The following is a 24848-nucleotide window of genomic DNA, read 5'->3' as shown; positions in this document are numbered from 1 at the left end:
ATCATAGTGATCATAAGTGTTATTCAAGACAGTTCATACAAATGGGTTATGTGGCAATGTCTAGTATCTATCCTTTACAAGTTGAGAAAAGGAACAATTCTTAAGGCAAAGTCATCTCCCAAATTCCTATTCTTGGTACTTAGAGTTTTTATGATAATTTTAAAAAGAAAGCACATAGTGCATTCTTATTCCTCATTTAGCACTCTTGAATCACATAAGCCATCTATGATTCAAGACATAGTTCATACAAATGGGTTTGTGGCAGTTCTTTGATCTTTCAACATTGATTTCAAGCATACTTGTGATGCGAGGGTGGAGATTGGGTTTGAAGTACTTCACATGGATAGTGCCAGCTTGGGATGGTCTGGCCCATAGGATAGGGGTTAGGCGACCCTCTCTTTTGTGGCCCTAGAATGTTAGCCTTTGCACATTGCTCCGTGCTTCCATGGAATTGATGTTTATGTAGTCAACTTGTAGTTCTTGATTATTGCTACTTCTTCCCTTTTAGGCTTCTAGACCCTGAAAAGTACTTGTTCTAGTACCTACAACCAAATAATGATATGTACATGTGGAACCAAGTTATTTCTACCTATATCACTACTTGTTTGGTTGTTTCTTCCCTGTAATGAATGTTTGATTGATGGTTATGTTCATAGAAAATAGGGTATAATTACCATCAACAAGACCCCCCACACTTGAGTCTTTGCTCATCCTCGAGTAAAGGTTAGAGAAGAGTGAACAATGATTATGTCATTTTTTATCACAAGTGTTATTCAAGACATAGTTCATACAAATGGGTTATGTGGCAGTTGTTCGGCATTCTTAACGTCACTACCAAAAGTAGACTTAGTTTTCTAATTCTGATAACGGTGCCAAAAATGCCAAACCTATCCCTCATGCCACTTAAGCCAAGTTGTCATCCCCAGCATGACATAAGAGACGCGGTATTGAAATATGCAATTGCTCTTCTAAATAAATAACAAATGGGATCTGCAAGCGCACAGATTAATACCGATGTAGCATTTTAACCGGGAAGTATTCTAGGTATCGTTATTTATATTTTTACCACTGGGAAGGGATTAGTAATCATCAATGTTGATTATAGAATGGAATACAGAATTGAGTATCTATCATTGCATGTATAATTGAGAGCATCTATCTATCTCTTTCATACAGGAATAAGTGTCACATAAAGGATATATAAAGTAATGAATGGTGACAAAGATAATTAATCTGATCAGCATAACTTAGCCACATATAAATATGATAAGCACCTCAATTAGATATTCTAGCAAGTCATTAGCATGGAATTAGGACGAACTACAAGAATATTTCCTAAGTTATTCTTAACTATACAGTCTAGCATATCATAGTTAGTGCAATTATACTTAGCAATCATTGTGAGACAGGACTACGCCCATGCATAGTGATATTATCAAGGAATATGAGAAACATCGCAATCACTCCCCTGTAATAATGTTGCTCTGCCAGCCCTATACACGAGAGGGGGACTATATAAGAATCAATGGAGCTGTCACTGCCACGAACTACCCGCGATTTGGCATATAGGGTACAATCGCAGATAAATACGGTATAAGCACCACGCCTACACAATATCTATCATTTACCCATGGATCCAATGGATAAACGCTATACGATCCTAAACATGTATATAATTCCAATCTAACTAAGCCAAGTATATAACTATGATAAACTAAGAACAATATAATTGCGAATATAAACAAGTAGAGCAAAGTCATAATCAATATATTGAAGTAGAATAAAGTCATATTCATAATATCAAAGAACAAAGATGAACAATTGAAGAACAATAGAGAATTACCAGGAATCCTCTTGACAGATCTGGAAACCAATCGAAGATTGACTCCTTCTAGTTCTAATCCTATGTAGCTATGCTAATCTAGAGATCTAATTGATGTGGTGTCTCTAGGGCTTGATCAGAGGCTTCTTCTCCCAGATGAATAATGAATTAGGGTTGAGAGGTGCTCTCCTCCAGGGGCCAGGGGGTCTGGTTATATAGTCCTTCCAAGTGAATATGGGCCGTCGGATCAAACCGACATTGATTGAACGGTTATCCTTGATCCTTTAGGTCGGTGGAGCATGATCCGCGAGATTGGCCGTGATTGGTAGAAAGGCCAGGGCGGGCGCCCTAGGGGGGAGGGCGGGCGCCCTGCCCCCGAGCCCGTCCGGTCTCCCGTTCGTTCCCGTGGCTTCTGGACTCTTCTAGATGTAAGATAATTGCGCGACACGTTAATATCTCTATGTAAACCCGATGTGTGAGCCTTTCTTCCATAATTCCTGATAACCCCCTGCAGAAATAGACAAACACCAAAACTCGTGGAATTCTGTCAGATAAAACCCTAAGTCTGGATGTCGGTTGCATTTAGATCCTTTTCTTTGTTTATTTGATAATTAAATTTGATACTTAAGGACCGTCAACAGCAGTGTCTAGCATATATCCTTTACAAGTTGAGAAAAGGAACAATTCTTAAGGCAAAGTCATCTCCCAATTTCCTATTCTTGGTACTTAGAGTTTTTATGATAATTTTAAAAAGAAAGCACATAGTTCGTTCTTACTCCTAATTTAGCACTCTTGAATCACTCAAAGTATGTAGTAATCCTCACCAAGGCATAAAATACTTGCCCTTCTTATTTCATCCTATATCTATCAGCATACTTCGCATTGCAAATGTTGTTAAGTCAATGCAAGGATACAGGGAGAAAAGTGTCATAATCCAAGATCAAGATGTGTAAGTGTGTGGAAAATGATAAATTAAGATGCTCTTGTATTAGGTAAGATTCCCCTCTATTTATTTGAGACTTGGCTAGCAAATTTTTTTAACTTAAATCATGGACTTTCATGTGTCCATCTATTTTTTTTCTTTTTCTTTTTGCATAGCCTTGTGTCTCTTTTTCTAAATCATACTTAGAGAAGTATACTAGAACTTTGACACATGGAGCATCTATATATGGTGGAAATGGATAGCATGTTTTTGCATACTTCCAGTGTAGAAGCACCATATATATGTGACATGCGTGTGATCTTGATCTTAGGATTATGACAAAACTCTCTCTAGGGTCAACAAGATTTGACTAAACTCATTACAAATGCGCACTCAAGAGAAGGGTTGTTTTGACAATCGAGTATATGGCTTTGGTAGGACTTTTCTTGCTAATGAGGAGTGAATGACGCTATGGTTTTATGACATTTTCAAAATAAACCTCTAAGTACCTTGAATAGAAAAGGTGTGATTCATGAGCCAAGAACTATACCACTTTTATCAACAACTTAGTCAATATGGTTCCTATAAAATATTACCCATAAGTATAAACATGTGCAAGAACCAAACATCATGTCACTATGGCTCTTTGATTGTCATGAATCTAGTCACTTTTTATTTAGGATGCATAAGTTTATCTTTTTATTATCATTTATTCATTTTTTTACACATGAAGTAAAAATAGAGAAATGAGTAACTCGAGAAGAGGAGAAGGGGGCAAACCACATAGGAAGGTTGTGGTCGATGAGTTGAAGTTGTCTGGTGGGCCCAGGGCTCCATGGGGGGTCGGACGACCTCACCTTGGTATGCCTATTGCTGTCATTTGAATTTTGTTACTCTGAAACATATTCCTGCAACTTTGTTTTCCTGTTGGCCACCAAGACAGGGGTCGCCCGACCCCATACTTGGGTCAGTTTTTGTCATGTCAACGCATCTAGCCATGTCTAACACCATGGGGTCTTCAGTGCGATTCAGAATCGTAGTTGGGGAATCAGCTGATTCCCCCACACTTGGGATTTTTATTGCTCTGAATTGCAAAAAATTGGAGAAACGTCAAGTGCAGATGTCCTGCTGGTGGTAACACACAAGGAGAACAAAATTTATTTTTTTTATTTAATGGATCATGGGCACAAGTTACAATGATAACAATTGAATGAACTTGGCTATGTGCCTAGCATATTTGTGAAGAGGTTTGATGTATCTATGAAAAAAGGTCAAAGGAGGAGGTCCTCATGCCCTATTGTTGTTTCTAAGGGTGCAAACCGCACTAAGGACCTTCTTCATGACTCTCTTCTCAAACAGTCATCCTCAAAACACCTTAATGGTTCATTGATTATGGACTGTCCTTCCATTAGATGGTCTTTGGGTGAGCTGGTGGAGTTCTGCTACTCCCACAACTACTTCTTCTCCTTGAGGTGAACAAAGGAACAAAACAACTTCCCTTCTCCTAACCTACTGCCAATGCCGTTGTGGTTCTTATGAAAGCTAGGCATCAAAGGCATGGTAGTGCTCAAATCATCAAACACAAGGGCCTCCATGGCGACCTCTAGGTTTTCAAACAGGTCTCCCTCATGATTGAAAGGGTCCTCACTAAAGGAAATAGTGACACGTGTGCTAGTGGGGGCCATGGTAAAGTTACTCTAGGTAACTTGGGAGACAAAAAGGAGGCTAGAAGGTGTTGTGCTCAAGGCAAGAAAAAATGGGATGAAGAAAAATAGGAGGAGAGGTCAAAGGGAGCTATTGCCCATGAGAGTTGCAACTTGGGATGGCTTCTATGTGTTGGTTCACTGCTCTAGGACAAGCAGGTCACGCTGGACCTCCAACTACGGATCGCCCCACCCCAACTTGGCAGAACCAAGTGTTCAAACCTCTCCCTGAACTCTCCATGTTGTAGAACCAGTCTTGAGACTTTTGCATCGTGTCAAGTTGGGGTTGCCCAACCCCTAGTGGAAGTGTTTCGAGTGAGCAGGTTTGGGTTCTACACTTTCTAGGTGATGAGAAGTCGTTTGGCCAAGCTTAGGCCCAAGTGGGTACTATGCCTAGGTCGCTCGACCCTTGTTTTGGAGGTTCAAAATGTATGGGTTTAGGATTTGCATTCCCCCAAGTGTAAGAGATGGTTTGGCAAAATTTGTGCTTGGTTAGCCAACAACTAAGGGTCAGCCGACCCCCTTATGGAGGCTTCCTCGACCCTATTTTGTCATGGAGGCTAGCATAGGTGTATTCATTCTAATCTAGTTGCCAAACCATATAGAAATGAAAGGAAGTTAAGACATGTAGATTTTAGTCATGTTGAATCATTAGTAAGGATGAATTCTACCATGTCTACTTCTTTCAAGGTTCATGCTCACGGAAAACTTTAAGAAGGTGGCTACTTACCTTAAAGATGATGAGTTGTAGCATTGGTTCTTCTTAGTTGCATCAAAGTTTTCCTTGGTCAAACGGCTTGACCTTTGACCATGAGGACCTCGATTGGTCTCCATGAATGACCTTATGACTTACCCATAGAGATGTCGATGTTCTTGCTATAGGGGTTAGTCCCAAAAGTGCAACCAAGTTCCATGCAAGTATGTTTTGATTCAACAACCAAACTTATGTCCATGTCTTGTTTGATTAAGGTAGTCTATTTAACCTAAGCACCATGCTTAATTTAAAAAGACTATGAAGGTCAGATCGATCAGTACACCCAACCCAAAGCATGCTATCATAAAAAAGGAAGCATGATAGAATAAACAAGATTCATTCAACTAGAGACGAGTTTGAATGGTGAAGACAAGAAGCATTTTTTATTTTGCTTTAAACGGGGAAAGATAAAAGTAAGAGAAATGCACAAAACGGGAGGGATGCAATGTGACAATCCAGTCAAGGAGTATGGCTCCACATAGTAGAGGTTGACTGGTAGGCTAAGGCCCATGGTGGGGTCGGCCAACCCCACCTTGGAGGCTCCAACCACTTTGGTCCCCATCTGGTGTATTCTTACCTCTAATGTAGTGTTCCTACACTAATGCTTTTTGCTTGGGGTGTCCTTCAACACCCAAATGTGTTCGATGGGAGTCAAATGACTCCCCCACACTTGGTGTAAGGTGTGCCCTCAGTCATGGAAACCAAGACAACATCGAGTGCAGGAGTTCTACTAGTGGCAACACACCAATTGAACCATAAGTCTTACTATCCTACTCAAGTTAGGCACACAAGTTGCATGATGTTAATTCAAAACCAACTTGTGGGAGCCTAACTGCAAGAACTCATACCACTATGAGATTTGGAAAACTTATGGTAAATAAAAGCATCTACAACCTCTACTACAAAGATTTTGGACATAAGAAGAGTGAAGGAGTTGTAGGTCTCTTGTTTGGTAGTGGTAGGAAGAAAGATTGAGTTGGGAGATTTCTCAAATGAGCAAGGACTTGGTGAGAGGATCAAAGGATAACTTCCATGCTCATTGATGAAATTCTCCATCTCAAAGATTGGGTGAGCGCTTTCCTTTTCATGACATTCCAAGTCCTTGAAAGGTCCTTGTTTGGTTTTGGTAATTGAGTGACAACTTAGGTGGACTAATAGTGTTTATGTGAGATACACACGAGATTAGTCCACAGGTGATGATATGATGATGGAGGAGCTCATTGCATATGAGACATGACATGGAGTCATGTGACCAAGGTGGAGAAGATCAAGATGAGGCTTGGCTCGATGGACCGGTTGCAAGAGTGAAGGGCAAGTCAGAGGCTTTGAAGCGAGGGACCGTGTGTGACGGTGAAGCTTGAGAAAGACTTGGCGCCGATGTACCGAGGCAACGGTGAAGAGCAAATGAGGTCAAGATCGATGAACCAATATGGTCACGTGATGATATGAAGTGGGATCATATCATTTTGTGATTGGTTGGTGCATGTGTTGCATCAACATTGGAGGAGATGGAATAGAAAGTTCAAGGCAAAGGTATAACCTAGGGCATTTCCATTTCACCGATCATAGGTGTGTAGAGAAGTTTATGACTGGATTTAGGATAGATGGCCGTACTATCAAGAGGGGCAAACTTGTTTGCATATCGGTCATCTAGTGCCACTTAAGCGATCTAACGTTGCATACGTGTTAGGATCGAGTAGCGTGGCAAGTTGAGAGGCTAACTCCTTTGGGAAAATATTTGTGAAAATGCTAACACACTTGCACATGGTGGTGTACACTTGGTGGTGTTGGCACATTTGCAAAGGAGAAGGTGTTGGAGTTGATTTTGTTCAACTTGGAGAAGAGAGAGAAGTCTTTCGGTGTTCTCCGGACATTAGGATGGCTTTTAGATTGGAATACTGCTTTGATCTATTTTGATTTGGATTGAGTATTCATATAGATTGGATAGCACTCTAAGTAAGCTTTCCAAAATGTCCAAGATCATCGAATTCGGAGTTCAGAGCTAGAAGTTAGCAACCTAACAAGTTGAACTGCAGGCACAGGACGCTGAGAGTCCGGTGCGCACAGGACGAGTCTGGTGGCACAGGACACTGAGAGTCTGGTGCGCACAGGACGAGTCCGGTGTCACAGGACGCTGAGAGTCCGGTGCTTCTACAAGTTTGTGTTGCTCTCTGCGTACGGGTCCGGTGCGCACAGGACGAGTCTAGTGTTACAGGACGCTGAGAGTCCGGTGCTGCTGCAAGTTTACGTTGCTCTCTGCGTATGCGTCCGGTGTGCACAGGACGCGTCCGGTATGGAGCAGCAGAGCGTCCGGTGCTACTGTTCCAGACACGCGTGCGTGTGCTAACCGTTGGCGACAACGGTCGAGTTCAAACGGCTAGTGACACGTGGCTGTTTCTAGAGCACCGGACGCACTGTTCCAGCGTCCAGTGCTACCTACAGTGAGTCCGGTGCTCACGACTTTTGCCCAATGAAGGGGCAACGGCTACTTTAGCCCTTGGGGCTATAAATAGAAGTGGTGGCCGGCCTTGGCTGGTGCTGAGCACCCTTGGTACTTAGTGTCCATGCTTGGGGAGTGCTAGGAAAGCCTCTAACTCACTTGTGCTTGCAAGAGTGCGAATCAATAGCGAGTGAGTGATTCTAGTGCGTTGCATTGAGAGATTGCATCGAGTGGCACTAGGTGTTCGTGTTGCAAGCCGGTGGTGCTTGTTACTCTTGGAGGTTGCCACCTCCTAGACGGCTTGGTGGCTTGTGACTCCGTCGAAGCACGCAAGGAGATTGTGCGGTGCTCTGGATAAGAGATTGTGAGGGGTACGGTGCTCACCCCGCGGGGATCGCGAAGAGCAACTCTAGTGGATTGCTTGTGGCTTGGAGGATCCCCATCTTGAGAGTGGATGTGCGGCACCTGCTGAGGGTTTGGCTTTGGATTGCCAATTAGCTCGTGATCCATCAAGTGGGTGTATCGCCACAACAAGGACGTAGCTTGGTGGCAACCAAGTGAACCTCGGTAAAAATCACTGTGTCAACATTGTCTACTCTTCTCGGTGGTTTGCATTCACCATACACAAGCTTGTATTTATATTCTTTATATACTTGTTCTTGTGTAGTTGCTTTTGTAATTAGTTTAGCTTGTGTAGCTTGCTAGTTACCTTTTTGCTTGTGTAGCTAGAAGTAGTTCCCTTGCGTGGCTAATTCGGTTTGTGTAACCTTCTTAGTCACATTGCTTAGTTTGTGTAGCTAAGTAATTTGCGCTCTCTAATTTGGCATTGGTTGCCTTGTTATTGAGCATTGCTAGTGAGCTTAGGAGCTTTGTGCTTTTGCTTACTAGTTGTGTAGGAGCTCCCTGGTTTTCAAAGTACTAGTGGCATAGGTTTGTGTGACCTTGCTCCTAGAATTGGTTAGGTGAGCTCTTGCTAAGGTAGCACCTTGCTTGCTTGTTTAGGATCTTTTCAAGGTGCTAGAGAACTTAGATAGAGGGGTGTAGTCTTGGCTAGACTGATAGTTTTAATTCCGCACTTGTTTCGGTTAGCCGGTGTGTTAAAGTTTTAGAAAGGACTATTCACCCCCCCCCTCTAGTCCGCCATCTCGACCCTTCAGTCCCCCTCAAGACCTAGATATGTCATGATTGCTTTTGAAACCATCTTAAGCTCACCCCTTGGAGCAAGAATAGGACTAGATTCTACCCTTGTGCTAAGAGGTTGGGAAGTCCAAACATGTAGAAATTATTTTCCTATTCTATGACCAAGCTTCTCATTTCCCAAAGCATTCTCTAAGATTTGCTCAATTGGCCTTCCAATAAAAGTGAGATGAAAGGAGAGTCTAGGAAGGTCAAAGATGTGGAAATCTAGGGTAGATCATCAATCACCACAGGTATGCCTTGAAGAACTCCTGAACAATCGAGGACTTGACCATTCAGGAGCCTAAGACATTTTTGGGATTGGAGTAGGTGATTCTTTGATGAACCTTGAACATGGAAATGAAGAATGAAGTTTATCCCAAGGCTAGGATCATAGAAAATTTTACTAAAAATTCCCATGACTTGGCAAGATATTCTTTTTACATGAGTAGGCATTTTAGTAATTTCACTAGAATCCTTGGCATCATCCAACCATTCTTGACTTACAACAGTGGATGGATTCTCCAACTATTGTTGTTTCTCTCCTTAGTTAGATTTATGGCCCTCGTGACTCCCATGCCTTGGGTGTCTTAATGAATCTCTAGAGTCAATGAGTGGATCATCATAAGACTTAGAAGGAGGAGCACCATTGGGATAATTAGGATTAGGGATAAGTTTAGAGATGGTTCAAAGGACATGCTAGATGTGGGCATACAAGAGGAGAGGATAGATTTTTCTTTTATGCGTCTTAATTCTTCTTCTATCGGCACAAAGGCGTTTCTTTTGGAAGTTCATCCAAGATCCTAGGTTTTCCCAATGTGCTACTTGAGAACTCGAGGCATAAAATGGTGCTATTTTGGGAGGTTTATGAAGAGATCTCTTCTTGAGAGGGTTTGAATAGTGTTTCTTGGATAGTCTCTTACGGGCACTCACAAAACTAGCGGGTCATCTAAGGCCCTGTTTAGATTAGAAATAAAAAATTTTTGTGTGTCACATCGGATGTGTCGGAAGGATGTCGGGAGGGGTTTTTAGAAACTAATAAAAAAACAAATTACATAGCTCGTCAGGAAACTGCAAGACAAATCTATTAAGCATAATTAATCTATCATTAGCACATGTGGGTTACTTTAGCACTTAAGGCTAATCATGGAGTAACTAGGCTTAAAAAATTCGTCTCGTGATTTTTAACCAAACTGTGTAATTAGTTTATTTTTTTATGTACATTTAATGTTCCATGCATGTGTCTAAAGATTCGATGGGATGGATGAAAAAATTTTGGGTGGGGAACTAAACAGGGCCTAAGAGTTTGGCCTCAAAATCAAAAGAGTGATTTAGAGGATGTGTTTCTTCCTCCTTCGATATTTGTGGTATTTGTAGTTCAGGATCGATGGTGGAATCTTTGGATGGCACTATTGGTGATTCGACTATCGAGATTTCTCCTTGCTTGGGGACGGATTCCTTCTCTTCTTTAGGAGGCTCATCATACACATTACTATGGTGAGTGTTCTTAAGAAATTTATCTAGAAGTTTCTTCCCTTCACCAGCGGTATGACGAAGAAATGCTCCTCTAGAAAATATATCAAGGAATTGTGTGGAATTTTTTCTAAGACCGAGGTAAAAGTGTTGTAACAATGTTGGCTCGGTTAAAGAAACATCAGGGCCAAAGGATATTAGATCCATGAAACAGGCCCATGCTGCACCTAGAGACTCCTTCTATTCCTGCTTGAAGTTTAGAATGTCTCTACGAAGATGAGCTACGCAGGAGATGGGGAAGTAAGTTAAATAGAACTTGGCTTGTAGCTTCTCCTATTCTCCTCCTACACTACCTACATAGCGAGTATACCATCTTTTGGCTTTTCCTGACAAATAGAATGGAAATAGCTTCCATTTAAGGGATACTCGCCTCATCCCTTGGTTGTGAATGCATGAACAAAGTTGTTTGAAATCATGTTGGTGTGTATAGGGATTCTCATCTCCTTCTCCTAAAAAGGGATTTTTCCTGAACCATCGCTATGAGACTGGGGCAAAGGTCATAGTGAACGGCAAAAATGGCCTAAGACGAACTAGGTGGCTCCAACTCAGCGCCCGATGGAGCAGCGTAATTGAAGAGGGTTGTTTGTAAAAGGTTTTAGTCAAACAAAGATAACTTAATGATTTTTACCCTAGTTAAAATAGCTATCGTTCCCTGGCAACGACACCAGAAAGCTTGTTGACACCAGAAGTGGCCAATAGATATACCACAAGCATATGGTAGTCAATGTAGCCTTCAATGGGAGTATTCCAGTATCATGATTTTCATAGGGAACATGAAGTGGTTCAACTAGGTTCAAGATCATTAGGTGATGATCTAAGGGTTTAGGAATAGGAATAGAGAGGTCTATCTAGTAGAAATATCTGGCCATGGCACTCTGAGTATAATGAGTTTTATCACCTCCTCCCTTACTGGGTCGATAGTTGAAATAGTAGGAGACAGAACCCCTACTAAGGCGACTACCCTGCTCAGCCCTGCTATTATGGACAATTTACCTAACAACACATACGAGGAACTCTAAACACTAGCAGTGCGACAAGAAGCTTACACTGGTACGGTATAGTCTAGACACCACGTCTATACTAATCTCATTACTCTAAGCTTAGCTAAAGCTTCGAGCACTTCAACAAGTAAAGCAGTATGCTAGTAAGAAGACAATATACTTAAAGTACCAAACCAAAATATTAAATACTAGATGCATTCAGATGTAAAACTTACAAGAAGATTTGCATCCACTAAGGCGTACCTTGGAGAAGACTCCCAATAGGCTGCTACTCCTCCTTGGAGAGTCCTCACTCTCTTTCCTCTATTATTGTACTAAAGCTACTAAAGTAGTGTTTCTTCCTAAGATACATGCTCTAAAGTAAAGGCCTATGGGTGGTATTTATAGGGGGAGATGGAGTAGCGCCATGACATCAATCCGTGTGCCTTTTCACCTTGAACCTTGGATGAACCGACCTTGAACCAACCTTGGATGGACGCCTTGTATTGACCACGTGCACAATTGCATGCCTGAAGTCGGTCGGAGGAAGCTGAGCTTCCAAGCTCCCAAGGTGGGGGTTGGCCGACCCCCTCTATGGCAGGTAGGCCCCTAGGTGGGTGTCCCCACATGTCATGGAGTCTAACCTAGGTACTGATTGAATTGTTGTCACGTCGGTTCTTTTGTTGTGGGACCATGGATCCATGTGCTTTGATCTTTCAACATTGATTTTAAGCATACTTGTGATCCAAGGGTGGAGATTGGGCTCAAAGTACTTCACATGGATAGTGCCAGCTTGGCATGGTCTAGGCCCACGGGATAGGGGACAAACGACCCCCTCTTTGTGGCCCCAGAATGTTAGCCTTTGCACATTGCTCCTTGCTTCCATGGAACTGATGTTTATGTAGTCAACTTGTATTTCTTGATTGTTGCTACTTCTTCCCTTTTAGGCTTCTAGACCTTAAAAAGTACTTGTTCTAGTACCTGTAACCAAATAATGATATGTACATGTGGAACCAGGTTATTTGTACCTATATCAGTACTTGTTTGGTTGTTTTTCCCCATAATGAGTGTTTGGTTGATGGTTATGTTAGTAGGAAATAGGGTTTAATTATCATTAACAAACAGTATGCCAAAGAGCAAGGTTTAGAGCAAATCTATGCTTTTGAAGAAATTCATTGGCAAAAGAGAGGAGGTGAGAAGTGGATTCTTCAAGGAGATGCAAATACTGGTTTTTTTCACAATAAAGCAAATGGAAGGAAAAAGAAGTGTACTATCTTCTCTCTTGAGGATGATGATAGGATAATTTCTAAGGATCGAGCATTAAGAGAACACATAGAGGAGTACTACAAAAAACCTTTTAGATCAGAGGAAGATAGAGGGGTGTCAGTTGAAGATGATTTCTGGTCTAGTCAAGATGTACTTTCTGATGAGGAAGCTAATGAGCTGATAAAACCTTTTTCAGTAAGTGAGATTGAGGCAGCCCTTAAAGATATGGATTCAAACTCGGCTCCAGGTCCTACTGGGCTGCCTGTAGTTTTTCCAAAAATATGTGGCCGCACATTGGGGAGATAGTTGTTGAAATGTTCAATAATTTATAATATGAAGAACTCAACATGAGTAGAATGAACTTTGGCATGATTACTTTGATTCCTAAATTGAAAGAAGCAAACAATATTAAGCAATATAGACCTATTTGTTTGTTGAATGTAGATTATAAGTGGTTTACAAAGGTTTTGACCATGAGACTGGCTAAGGTTGCAAATAAAATAATTAGTCCATCCAAAATAGCTTTTATTCTTGGTAGATTCATTCTAGAAGGGATTGTGATGTTACATGTGGTGCTACACCATCTTAGGGTGCGTCATCAGTAGGGGATCATTTTGAAACTAGATTTCAAGAAGGCATATGACAAAGTGCAATGGAGATTTGTGATGGAGGTGCTCACAAAGAAAAACTTCCCAGCAAAATGGATACACTAGATGCAGCAAGTAATAGAGGGGAACGGGTGGGGATTATGATTAATGGTCAGCCTAGGAATTATTTCAGAACATATAAAGGACTGCGACAGGGAGATCCTTTGTCACCACTGCTTTCTGGTGGGAGATACTTTGTCGATGATGTTAGAAAAAGCTAAGGCAAGTGGTTTCATCAGAGGATTAGTTCCAGAGTTGGTGAAAGGAGGGTTGACGTATTTACAATATGCTGATGATACAATTTTTTTTCTAAACCTTGATGAGGAGTCTATCTGCAATACAAAATTTCTGTTGTATTGTTTTGAGGCAATGTCAGGACTTAAAATAAATTATCATAAAAGTGAAGATTTTGTTCTCGAAGCAATAATTGAGAAACAAAAAGAAGTGGCAGATCTTTTCAATTGTAATGTAGGAAGTTTTCCTATGAAATATTTGGGGGTTATGCTGGACATATATTACATGAGTTCAGTGGATTTTGCATATGTTTATCAGAAGGTACAAAAGAGAGCCCCCACTTGGAAGAGCTGTCTTCTCTCATATGGAGTCAAAATGATACTCACTGAATCATGTTTGAGTTCTATACCTAACTATGTGATGGGGGTTTTCATTTGAAAGGGGAGGCTCACAATAAAATGGAGTCTACTAGATCTAATTTCTTTTGGCATGGGCCAGGGCAGAAAAAGAAGTACCATATGATGAGTGGGAGGTCCTTGCTACCCCAAAGCCAATAGGAGGCTTGGGTTTTATAGATACTAGAGTGATGAATCAATGTTTGTTATTTGAGTGTATATATAAGCTGGAGAGAGGAGACAATAACCCATGCTGTAAATTGCTACGAGCCAAATACCTGGGGAAGGAGGCTTCTATAGTTTAAATAATAGAGGGGTATCTCAGTTCTGGGCTGGCTTACATGAAGTAAAACACTATTGTTCTCGGGGTCTTATCTATTTGCAGAGAAATGGCAAGAAAGCACATTTCTGGTTAGACATTTGGTTGGGTAAATGCCTGTTTAGCATTGTGTATAGTAGAATTTTCAATATCTGCAATGAACAAGATTGTACAATATATGAGGTACTTAAAGATAACATGATCAATCTCACTTTTAGAAGATCGTTTGGTCCTCTAGAAATTGAAGAGTGGCAACAACTTATTGCAAGTATTGGAGAGTTTCAGTTGCTAAATGAACCAAACACAGTTATGTGGGCTTTGGAGAAAATGGGAAATTCACAATAGCCTCATTATATAAAGAATTAACCTTCCCTGGAGTTGAAAATAGAGAGATTATGAGCATATGGAGAGCCAGACTACCACTGAAAACAGATTTTTTTTCTGTGATCCATCTATTCAAATTGTCTCCCTTCAGAGCGAACCTGGTTAAACATAATTGGCATGGAGATGAACATTGTAAAATGTGTGGAAACTTAGAAACAACTCAACATATTTTCTTCGAATGTCACCTTGCGAACTATTGTTGGTGGATTTTCCATGATGCTTTGTTCTGGACACAAATACCAACTAATCTCCAACATTTTCTGATCTTTTTGCTTGCTTGTATTTGCTGGAGTTTATGGTTAATTCACAATGATTTTGTTTTCAACAACAAGGTTATTTCGAACCCTAATGTTGTGGTGCATCGATCAATTATCTTCATGCAGAAATGGAGCATTCTTCTAAAGGAGAAAGAAAGAGACTGGATTTTGAAGACAGTGGAACGACTTTCAAGAATTTTGACACAAAGCGTCCAAGATTAGTGTTGTAGCAGAGAAGTGGAGTATAATGCTCAAGGAGAAAGAAAAGGGATGGATTCTGAAGCGGAGTATAATGCTCAGGGAAAAGTGTAGCCAAGATCTAATGCTTTGATGTAATCTTTTGCTTTAAGTTCTTTTCAAACTGTTAAAGCGGTAGTTGTTTGGTGTGGAGTGTTAAAGAGGAATGTGCCAAATGCACGATTGCGAACCTTTGTAAGCTGGTTTCCCCAACAATACTATTTGCTTTCTCTAAAAGCTGGACCAATCAGTCTTTGGTCTAAAAAATTCTTGTAAATCAAATATTTCGCATCAAAACAACTTCAAATAAAGAAGTTATGAGCTACAAAATTGCATAACTTTTTGAAATTTACTTCTTTTAATTGATTATTTATCCATCTAAGATACTTCTCGACCACTACAACTCACTTCTGACTATACAATAAGGATTCCTTTGATATTCACTCTACACAATCTTGCGATGCATATTTTGAAATCCAAACATTCTCAAATAAAAAAGGTTTCAACTATAAATTGTAGATCTTGTCAAGTACTACAACTTTAGTATAAATTTTTTTCATCATTAGTGATGAGGACATGACACCATGGGATACGACCACTGATTAGGTGCGCTCTTTCCTATAATTGCATAGTGATTTTGACTATAATTCACTTGGTTCCACATGTACATGTCATTATTTGATTGTAGGTACAAATGTGTCTCAAAGTGCAAGTTCATCAACATTAAACTTTCAGTTCGTTGGTAGCCCAATAACGCTTCATTCCAAAAGTTATAACTCATCCATTTGGAGTGCGATCAAGGTCAATGAGCACTTGATGGACAACCTGTTTGATAAGTTTCAAGTAGATCTGGTCCCACCTCAATATTACATCTCAATGCCTCTGAATCATCAAGATATTTTGTCATTGTTTCTGCCAGGTGGTACATCATGATCGTGGGCTTGTTTTTCATCCTTGGGACCCTGGCCCAAGTGGGAGCACGCCACAAGGAGATGGTGAATCCACCAAGGAAGCCCTTGCACCTCTTTCTCCTTGGCCACCTCCTTAGGAGCCCAGCAAGGGCATCTAAGCTAAGCCGAAGACCCAATCCAATCTGAGTTTGAGTCTGCCTCGGCCATTAGGATCATTCTGCAATAAATGAACGGCCAGGACGCATCTAGACTTTGTTTTTTATGATCGATACATCGATGGAAATATAATTTTATAACCTAACCAATGGCTTTTGTTTGAGGCTCAAATTCCATCAGAGTCAATGAGAATCATCAAAACAAGTTGATGTCTAAAATTTATTAGGGCGCTGTGTCGCCGCCTTTTGGGCTATTGGAGCCTTATAACGTGTTGAGAGCACCTTATGGATGTGAAGAGGGGTCTTTTGATGCCCCTTAGGCTATGTAATCAGTAGCTGCCGCGTATGTTAGGGTTTGGATTTTGCTTTAGATTAATATGTCTTTGAACAGTCGCCATTATCAGTTTGTGAAACCCCACGTTGTGATTAATCATACATCTACAAATTGTCACTTCACTCGAGTTGTATTTTATCTTGTTCTTTCTAGTATTCTTTGATTCACAGGACACAATTGATAATCAGTGGAGACGTTGTACTAAGGTTGCAGGGTTCATGTCTTTATAATCTAATAGGTAGTATGCCCGTGTGTTGCTACGGGATAGCAACATTTTGTACTAAAAATATACAGATCGCATGATAAGATAATAATATTATATAAAGACTAAATATCAATGTTAAGGTGACATTTAATCCAAAAAACAAAAGTTTCTGAAATTAACACAATCATGGAAAGCACGACATCGTATCCTCATAAACTCTACTTTATGACCTTTCCATAATACAACTAAAATATAATATTTTATATTGGCAGGAAGAAATCTTCAAGATCCATTTCTTTTGTATGCCAATAAATCTACAAATAAGTTCCACCACATCTCCATACCATAATAATGCAATTAGCACACAAAGGCTACAATGAAAATTAGTATTGAATAATCACTTGACTTCAAAATCTAAGATAATAAACTTTTATACTAAAAACATAGGGATCACACGATAAGATAACAAAATTATAAAATTAAATACCGACATTAATAAAGTGGTATTTAATGCAAAAAGTAAAGTTCATAAAATTAACACAATCCTAGAGAGCGCGACGTCACAAGCTCACAAACTCAATGTAGACCTTTCCGTGATATGGCTAAAATAATGTTTCATATCAGTATGAAGAAATCTTCAATATCCATTTCTTTTTGTGTACCTATAAATCCACAAATAGGTTTGCGTTGCTACAGGATAATTTCTTTTAACAGGATTAGAATTTTTTTATTGTCTTTTCGAGTTCTCAAAGCATAATATATTATAGAAATACCATAATAAATTTTTTGAATGGTAGAAGTACAAGATTGAGAAAGCAAATTGCCAAGCTTGTTTGGCTAATCCAAATGTGCAAGTGAAAAGTATGTCAGGTTTAAAAAAAAAGTGTCATCAAAATCAGCACAAGGAACACACATAAATGAAAATGCACAAAAACATGAGTGATATACATCCATATGACCATTGACCACAATGTCCAACTTCAAGGCGATAAGCGCTTGTAACGGGCAAATAGGGATCCAATATGTTAACATCGTATACATTTTCTTTACCTGGTGATACTTGAATCCTTCTTGCACAAAGCTAAAGTAAAACCATATATCTATTGTCTTAGATCAAAAGAAGGCCATGTCTGAGATAAAAATGAGTCAAGACGCAGACAAACAACTCCCAATTATAGATCTATATCATTACTAAAACCTTTACTTCTAATGGAATGTAATATGAGGGAGATTCAGCGGCAACCAACCACAACCACTTCTTGCCTTGTAAAGTTAAGCCTCATCTGAGCAAAGCTTTTTTCTTCACACAACGAAGGAGCAAGTTGTCCAACATCATAGGTCATTACCATCTTACCATCATTCAGAAACATTAGTCTGGCTTGATAGCTAATATGCACAAACCAGAAATTATATAGCCAAGAGTATCAAAGACAATGTAGTGTAACTGATACGAAAACATCAAATACTGAAAATTAAAGATGTGATTCGGTGATCATCAACTGATCATCATAAAAAATGATAGTGTTGGCGTGGTTTCAAGCTGTGACAAAATAATATATCAGTCTCACCTTAGAGATGTTTCTGTAGTCTCCTTTTATTTCAACCATACCTAAGTGACATGTTCTAAAATCATGACAGCACAAAAGTGGCCATAAATATTTTAAACAATAGCAAGGACACATTTTGATTGGAGCAGGCTCATTAAGTAAGCTAAATTGCACAAAGCATCTAACTGGCACAAAGCACCTCATAATATAGCCGTAAGTAATTTTGTTTTTTTTTAACCTGACTCTAAAACAATGTCCTTCCCTCCCTCTGATGTGGCTCTCCCTCTCTCCATTTCAAAAAATAAGAACGATAAAATGGAAGCAGTTAGATAAAGTGGCTAATTTAAGATAAGTAATGATTTCAGCTAAAATGATAGTGCCAAGAAACCTTCTTCCTAAACTCCCATATCCGGTAGGCAGTGCATTATTGGATAAGAGACAATTAATATGAGCAAGGTAGAGCAAGCTGACCTTGGAGGTGTGCAGATGCTGGGATGGGTCTGTCTCTGGAGCAGGTAAGGCAGTGAGGAGGCATTTGGTATGGTGGCTTTGCAGCAGAGGGGGCAGGAACCAGGTGTATATCATTGCATTGGGTCCGTCTCCGGAGCAGGCAAGGCAGTGAGGAGCTGATGAAGGCAGTGTCACTTGGGCCTGAATGATCTTGAAGGCGGTGGCATTCTCAAGTTTCTCCTCAAAATAGAATTTCTACAAAAACTGAGAGCAGCATACCCGTGTTGTCATGCCAACCTGTTGTTGAAAAATTGCCACATGAGTGATCTAGAGGTGTAAGGTAGAAACCAAAGTGGATCTTGTCAATATTTTAAACAATACTTACAACTGAGGAGTATGTGAAAATAGCAAGAGAACTCTTTATACCAATTGGTAAAAGCTTCATTCCCTAAAAGTGGATAGGGAAAAAAGGTCAGGGTAAGCAGGTGGTGCACACAAAATGATTGACTGAATAGGAGACAAAACTTAAGTTTCCTATTGAACAGTTAAGATTCATGTGGAAAGGCTGCATACTACTGGTATAAAATAACTTGAATAACATAGCATCAGGCTAAGGAAAGATTAAACTTCGTGACTGTAGCTAGTGGCACACAGCATTGCCAATCAACTACAGTAATGATGTCATACGAAAAAAACACATCACACTCTGCAAAATAGAAATTAAAGCTTTAATAGACACAATTCTGCACCTAATATCAGGGATTTTGTGTCATCACATGGAACAGGGGAACAAATCAAACGAAAATACAAAATAAAACCAGAAGTAACGAACCATATGCCTTGACCTATGTGATTTAAGATCAAATTCTTTTTCCCTTGATAGTAGCAAAATTAGTCAACTTGATTGCCATCCATTACATATAGCTCTGTGGCCTAAATATGTAGCACATGACTCATCTACGGTAATTCTAATTCACATAGGGGAAGACAAATACATCCATCTACCATTAGTGTTTCCATCCGATAACATCCAAAAGTTCAGATAATAGTTCAGGCATCTAAATTTCAATACCAGATCAAGGATTCAGGGGAGTTTGGGTCGAGACGGATGGAAGCATAAAGACAAACAGTAGCATGACCCATTCTCTCATCCAAATTAATTTTTTAAGCAAGTTTTGCAGATAGTCTAGCACACTTGTGTTAGCCTAAATTACTAAAATGGCTTAACCCGTTCAGCTATATTCGTTAGTTCAATGTAAATAATTTCATCAAAAACTGAATAACGCATAACCTATCTTGTTAACTAAACTAAGTTTTGTTAAGGGAACAAAAATCAGGCTCCTTGGCCTCTTGTTAACTAAACTAAGTTTTGCAAAAACCTTATGCAAATACAAATGTTCACTTATTTGGAAACATCAGACACAACATAGAAGTATGGAATGCAATAGAGCAGATACAAAAACCTGATGCAAATTCAGAAGTCCACTTTACTGAGCAAGCTGCTACAATGAACATAAGTCAGAAGTCATATATGAACACCTGGGCTATGCTGAATTACTGGGCAAGCTCCTACAATGAACAAAAGTCAGAAGATTAGCAAACTTGCTTTCACCATGAATTAGCAAACATTCTGAAGCAAAAATATAATAAGAAAATGGCATGTAGTGAAAATGAAAGAAAGTTCTTAAGTTTGACGATAACTCATCCAGTTTTATATAATGCCAAAATTATAAACAAGATCATCTCATCAGGCATTCGGGCTGCAGGAAACAAGGAGGCTGAGATCAAAGGATCCCACCTTGGCACCTTGGCTTAGCAGCTTGTTGCATATGGGCAGAACCTGCATCAAAGGCCCCAGCTTCTGGTGTTCGACGAGCAACTCGGCCAAGAGTACAAGAAACCAACGACAACTATCGAAGCTATGATATTAGCATCAATCAATTAAACCAAAACAAGAAAAGGGGCAAAGAAGAAATACATGCCCATCTCTACCTATCGTTCATCGGGAGAAATACATGCCCATCTCTACCTATCGTCATCCGGATTGCTAATGCAAATTACAAACATGCATGCTCATATGCCTGGATGGTTTTAGCCCTTTAAACCTACATCTACCTGAAATATGGAGTAGAGACCTTCAGAAAACATGAATAGAATTGACATTCCTCTTGCAATGCACTAATCAGACATGGAAGTAACCTTCTAATCCAGATGGCTCTACCTATCAACATCCATGCGCCGCTTCTAATCCGAAGAACCCTTGGTTGTAGGGCATGACAGTTTGCAACCTGCAGAGCAGCAGCATCACAGCTAGCATAGGGGGGAGGAGATAGAGAAGGAGAGGAGTTGGTAGGTAGCCACAAGACCTGGCAATCCACGTGGGTGTCGTCTACTGGCGCAATGCTATTGTTTGAGGGAGCTGGCGGCAAAGCCCTAGCGTCGCAGGCCACGGTACGCCACCGGCGGCGGCAGCAGGGGCCCAGTGTAGGGTAGGAGTGATAAAGCGAAGGTTGCAGAGAACGCAAGGAGTCGTCGCGAGGTTGGGAGGAGCGCACGGCTCATGACCGTGAGGGCGAGGGCAGCACACTACGGAGGAGCAAAGGATGAGGGCGGCGGCGGTGGATCCATGAGGAGCGAGGTGGGCGGGGCGGGGGTGAGGGCAGGCATGAGGCTAATGGATGAGATTCTGAGCAGAGATTAGGGGGCTTCCTTCCTTTTTACAGAGAGAAGAGAGAAGAGGCACTGGGCGCAGCCGCGCAGCGCTTGTGCAGGCGGAGGCAGGGGTCGCACAAGGAGGCAGAAGGACGAACCAAAACCAAATGTTGCACCAAAAAATGTCCACACTTTGTTCGTTTTAGTTATATTATATATAGGAGAAGCCAGATTGGTGTGTCACTCTCCGACCAAATCGTTGTTTATCTTGAACATAATAAAAGATCGAGAACCACGTCCCTATCAAGTGGCAATAAGGGCTTCAGCCATCAGGTTCGTATTTGCCCTAGATCAGTTGTGTTTTTTGTTCGTCCCATAAATCCAGAAAAATGTCATACAAAAAATTTGTGTTCATCACCCGTTGTACCACTGCAATTTTTTATTTCAGTTTATGCTACTGAACGGTCGTTCCTCGCATATCATCGTGCTGCTGTATTACTCTTGGTCGTTGCTAGGCATGAAAACAATACGGATATTTTCCGACCGTATTCGAGACCAAATTCGTTTAGAGGGGTTCAGATCTGTTCATATCCGAGTCCGAATATTCAGCATCCAATACCGTATCTGTATCTAAATACTTAAATCATATATTTATGATGTCGACATCCAATCATATCTTATCTGACATGATTGATATTATCCGTATTCGAATCCAAATCCGACCAAAAATATGAAAACAAATATAATATCGATGATATACGTCCGTATCCGATCCGTTTTTATCCCTAGTCATTGCCGAGCAGATAGCGTTTCACTTTTTGTTTATTGTGCTGCACTTTTTTTTCTCTTTTGTGCCGCACATAACACTAGTATAAAAAAGCTCTAAGTTGACAATGGAAATGGTGCATTTTCACAGGCGGTTCTTTTAAAAAAACTGTTAGTGAAAATCTATTTTCACTAGCGGTTCTCCTAACGATACCGCCAGAAAACCACCTATAGAAATAATTTGAAATTGATTTTTTTGAGTTTTTCAAATGACCTCATATGAAACTACTGATAAAATAAAAGTTGTAGATCTCGAAAAGTTAGAAAACTTTATAGTTGATAATTTTTTTATTTGAAATCATCTTGTCATCGAAAACTACGTTTGAATTTATCAAACTTGAAATTCAAATTTTGTAAATTACCTCAGATAGAAAAACTACCATGATAGATCTTGAAAAGTTATATAACTTTATAGTTGACAACTTTTTCTTGGATCCGTTTAGGGTCTCAAACAATCAATGTTTGCTCGGCTTAGGATAATATGGGAAGAACCAAACTCTAGTATAGACATAAGTGAGTAATAATGGGTGGAGTGGTAGAGGAGGCTACGTATGAGGGAAAGGTTGCAGGTTCAAATCCTACTGGTTGTGTGGTGCACGATTTTACGCGAAAAATACGCGACTAGTGGACCTTCCCCATAATTTTATCTATTTCTAAAACCCAGTTTATATTTTATGGACAAGCTTTTACATAGGGATTGACATAATACAAATCTCTATGAAAATCGATTTCCACGTACCACCGTTTATATAGAACTTCATTCTACTACTAGTGTAAAGAAAGGATAGAGAGGTATCATAATTTGTAATACCCGATTTTAAGGACAAAACCAGATATGCACCATATGTGAGTCTTAGAAGTAAAATCTCACATATAGCTACAAATAAGGGGTAATATCAAAAGACAATACATAACTATATAACATACTTAGTATAAAAGAGATAACATTTGATAACAAACAGCGAATTGACAACTCCAAACTTCGGTATTAACTTCTCTCTACAGGATCCAAACTGACTGGTTGATCACAAGCACAAAACTTCTCCTGAGGGGTGTCGGGAAATAACAAGGGTGAGTCCATATCGAACTCCACAAGTATAGCAACTAGATTGTATAGCTCCCACAATCTCATGATCAACGTGACATAAATAATGTAAAGCATTAAACAATAAACAATAAGCATATTTAACACATAAGAATCATGACCCTTAATATAGATGTCCCCAAGGCCGCTCCTGACCGAGAGCTCGGCTAGTATACTAGTTTTTAACACTCTGCAGAGGTTGTACATCTTTACCCATGAGTCATGATTTACTCTTTCGCCCGAGGTGATCAGCCTCTTAACCCACTACCAAGGAAGGTCGGCAGGATCACTATGAAGTCTTTCAAGGTTCGTCTAACAAATTAGAGCCGCTTAGTTTCATTAGTCAGTCCATGTGATCCACCCGCAGGAATCCACGTTCTGCTATTCCCCAATTGCGCCACACGGGTAACTGCTAACGAGCTAGAAAAATTACTCATACTTAACTAAAGCCAGAGCCATTATAGCCCTCATGGTTGCACTGTTGTCCCGGGTGATCATGTACAAATAAATCATCAAGTTGCTAAAAGTCATTTTTATCATTTATTACTTAACATTAATCTAGCCACAGGATCATAGTCACAGAAATAAAATCCAAATGCTATACTTGCCTTGATCCAAATGCTCTTGTTGATCCTGCTGGTCTTACTAGTTGTCCAAGGCTCTGATCTTGATCACTGAAGCACTCTTGATCACCACGAATTGCTCACCGACTAAATTCGATCATCGATCATCAACACACAAACAATCGGAGAAAACATACACGAAGCAAACAAGGCTATAATTAGAACATTACACCAATCATGTAAAAATTGTATGAAAAGTTTATAGAATGATTCTACGCATCGCTACGATCTCACAGACGTAAAGATCACGAAAATCGGAGTTAAAACGAAAAAGATATGAATTTTCTAAGATTTTGTTTAAAAAAGTAATTAATTAAATAGGGTCACAAAATTAAAAAGTTTCAAACTGAGTAAACAATATTACTAACATGTAGAGCTCGTGAAAACAAAACCAACGCAATTTGAATGGGTCAAAACGGAGTTAAAACGAATGTTTTATAAGCTATTTAATTCCAGTGGCAAACTTGTAAATTCAGAACACATATTTTAGTTCAAACCGGCGCGGAATACGTTTTTAAAACTGAGAAAGCGTATTCCTGCGAGGCGCTTTGGACCACGGGTTGGTTTCAATAAAACGCAGGGACTCTTTAAGAAAAAAACCCAGCGAAGGGGTATTTTCTAATCAGGGTCGTTGAATCTCAGTTGGACGACTCACATTAGATCGAGGAGAGGGGGACGGCTGGCTGGTCGGAACAGAGGGCACCGACAGCGGCGCCATGGACGGGGCTCACCGGAGCTTTGCCAGAAAATGTTTTCGGCCTCAGTTTTCGATGGGAGTAACGCAGGGAGATAGAGGGGAGGTCAACGAACTCACCTAGACGATTATTACGGGTAGAGAGAGCTCAGGGTGGTCCGGCATCGACATGGGGCAGGCAGCGAGCTTCTGCAATTGTTCGGCAACAAAGATTGAGCAAACCGGAGCGAAGAACAAAGGCGAAAGAGGTCCGGGGACTTCGCAAGTTCGTTACAAAGCCCGACATCAAGCTTACGGGG

At 40.2% G+C, this 24848-nt stretch overlaps 1 long non-coding RNA gene across 7 annotated transcripts; it reads right to left on the bottom strand.

The window, feature by feature from the left end:
* Positions 17593-21431, bottom strand: LOC110436783. 7 transcript variants are annotated; one of them, XR_002454626.1, is made up of 6 exons: positions 21038-21431; positions 20871-20959; positions 20470-20786; positions 20135-20240; positions 19057-19119; positions 17593-18968 (listed from the first exon to the last, which is right to left on the bottom strand). It is a non-coding gene; the product is annotated as an uncharacterized LOC110436783 (long non-coding RNA). The 7 variants fall into 7 exon arrangements; XR_002454625.1 differs by having other exon boundaries at positions 20470-20581; positions 20664-21431; XR_002454623.1 differs by having other exon boundaries at positions 20871-21431.

This window comes from Sorghum bicolor, chromosome 7 (assembly GCF_000003195.3).
Source record: "Sorghum bicolor cultivar BTx623 chromosome 7, Sorghum_bicolor_NCBIv3, whole genome shotgun sequence".
Classification (NCBI taxonomy): domain Eukaryota; kingdom Viridiplantae; phylum Streptophyta; class Magnoliopsida; order Poales; family Poaceae; genus Sorghum; species Sorghum bicolor.
This window is presented reverse-complemented; position numbering and strand designations above follow the sequence as displayed.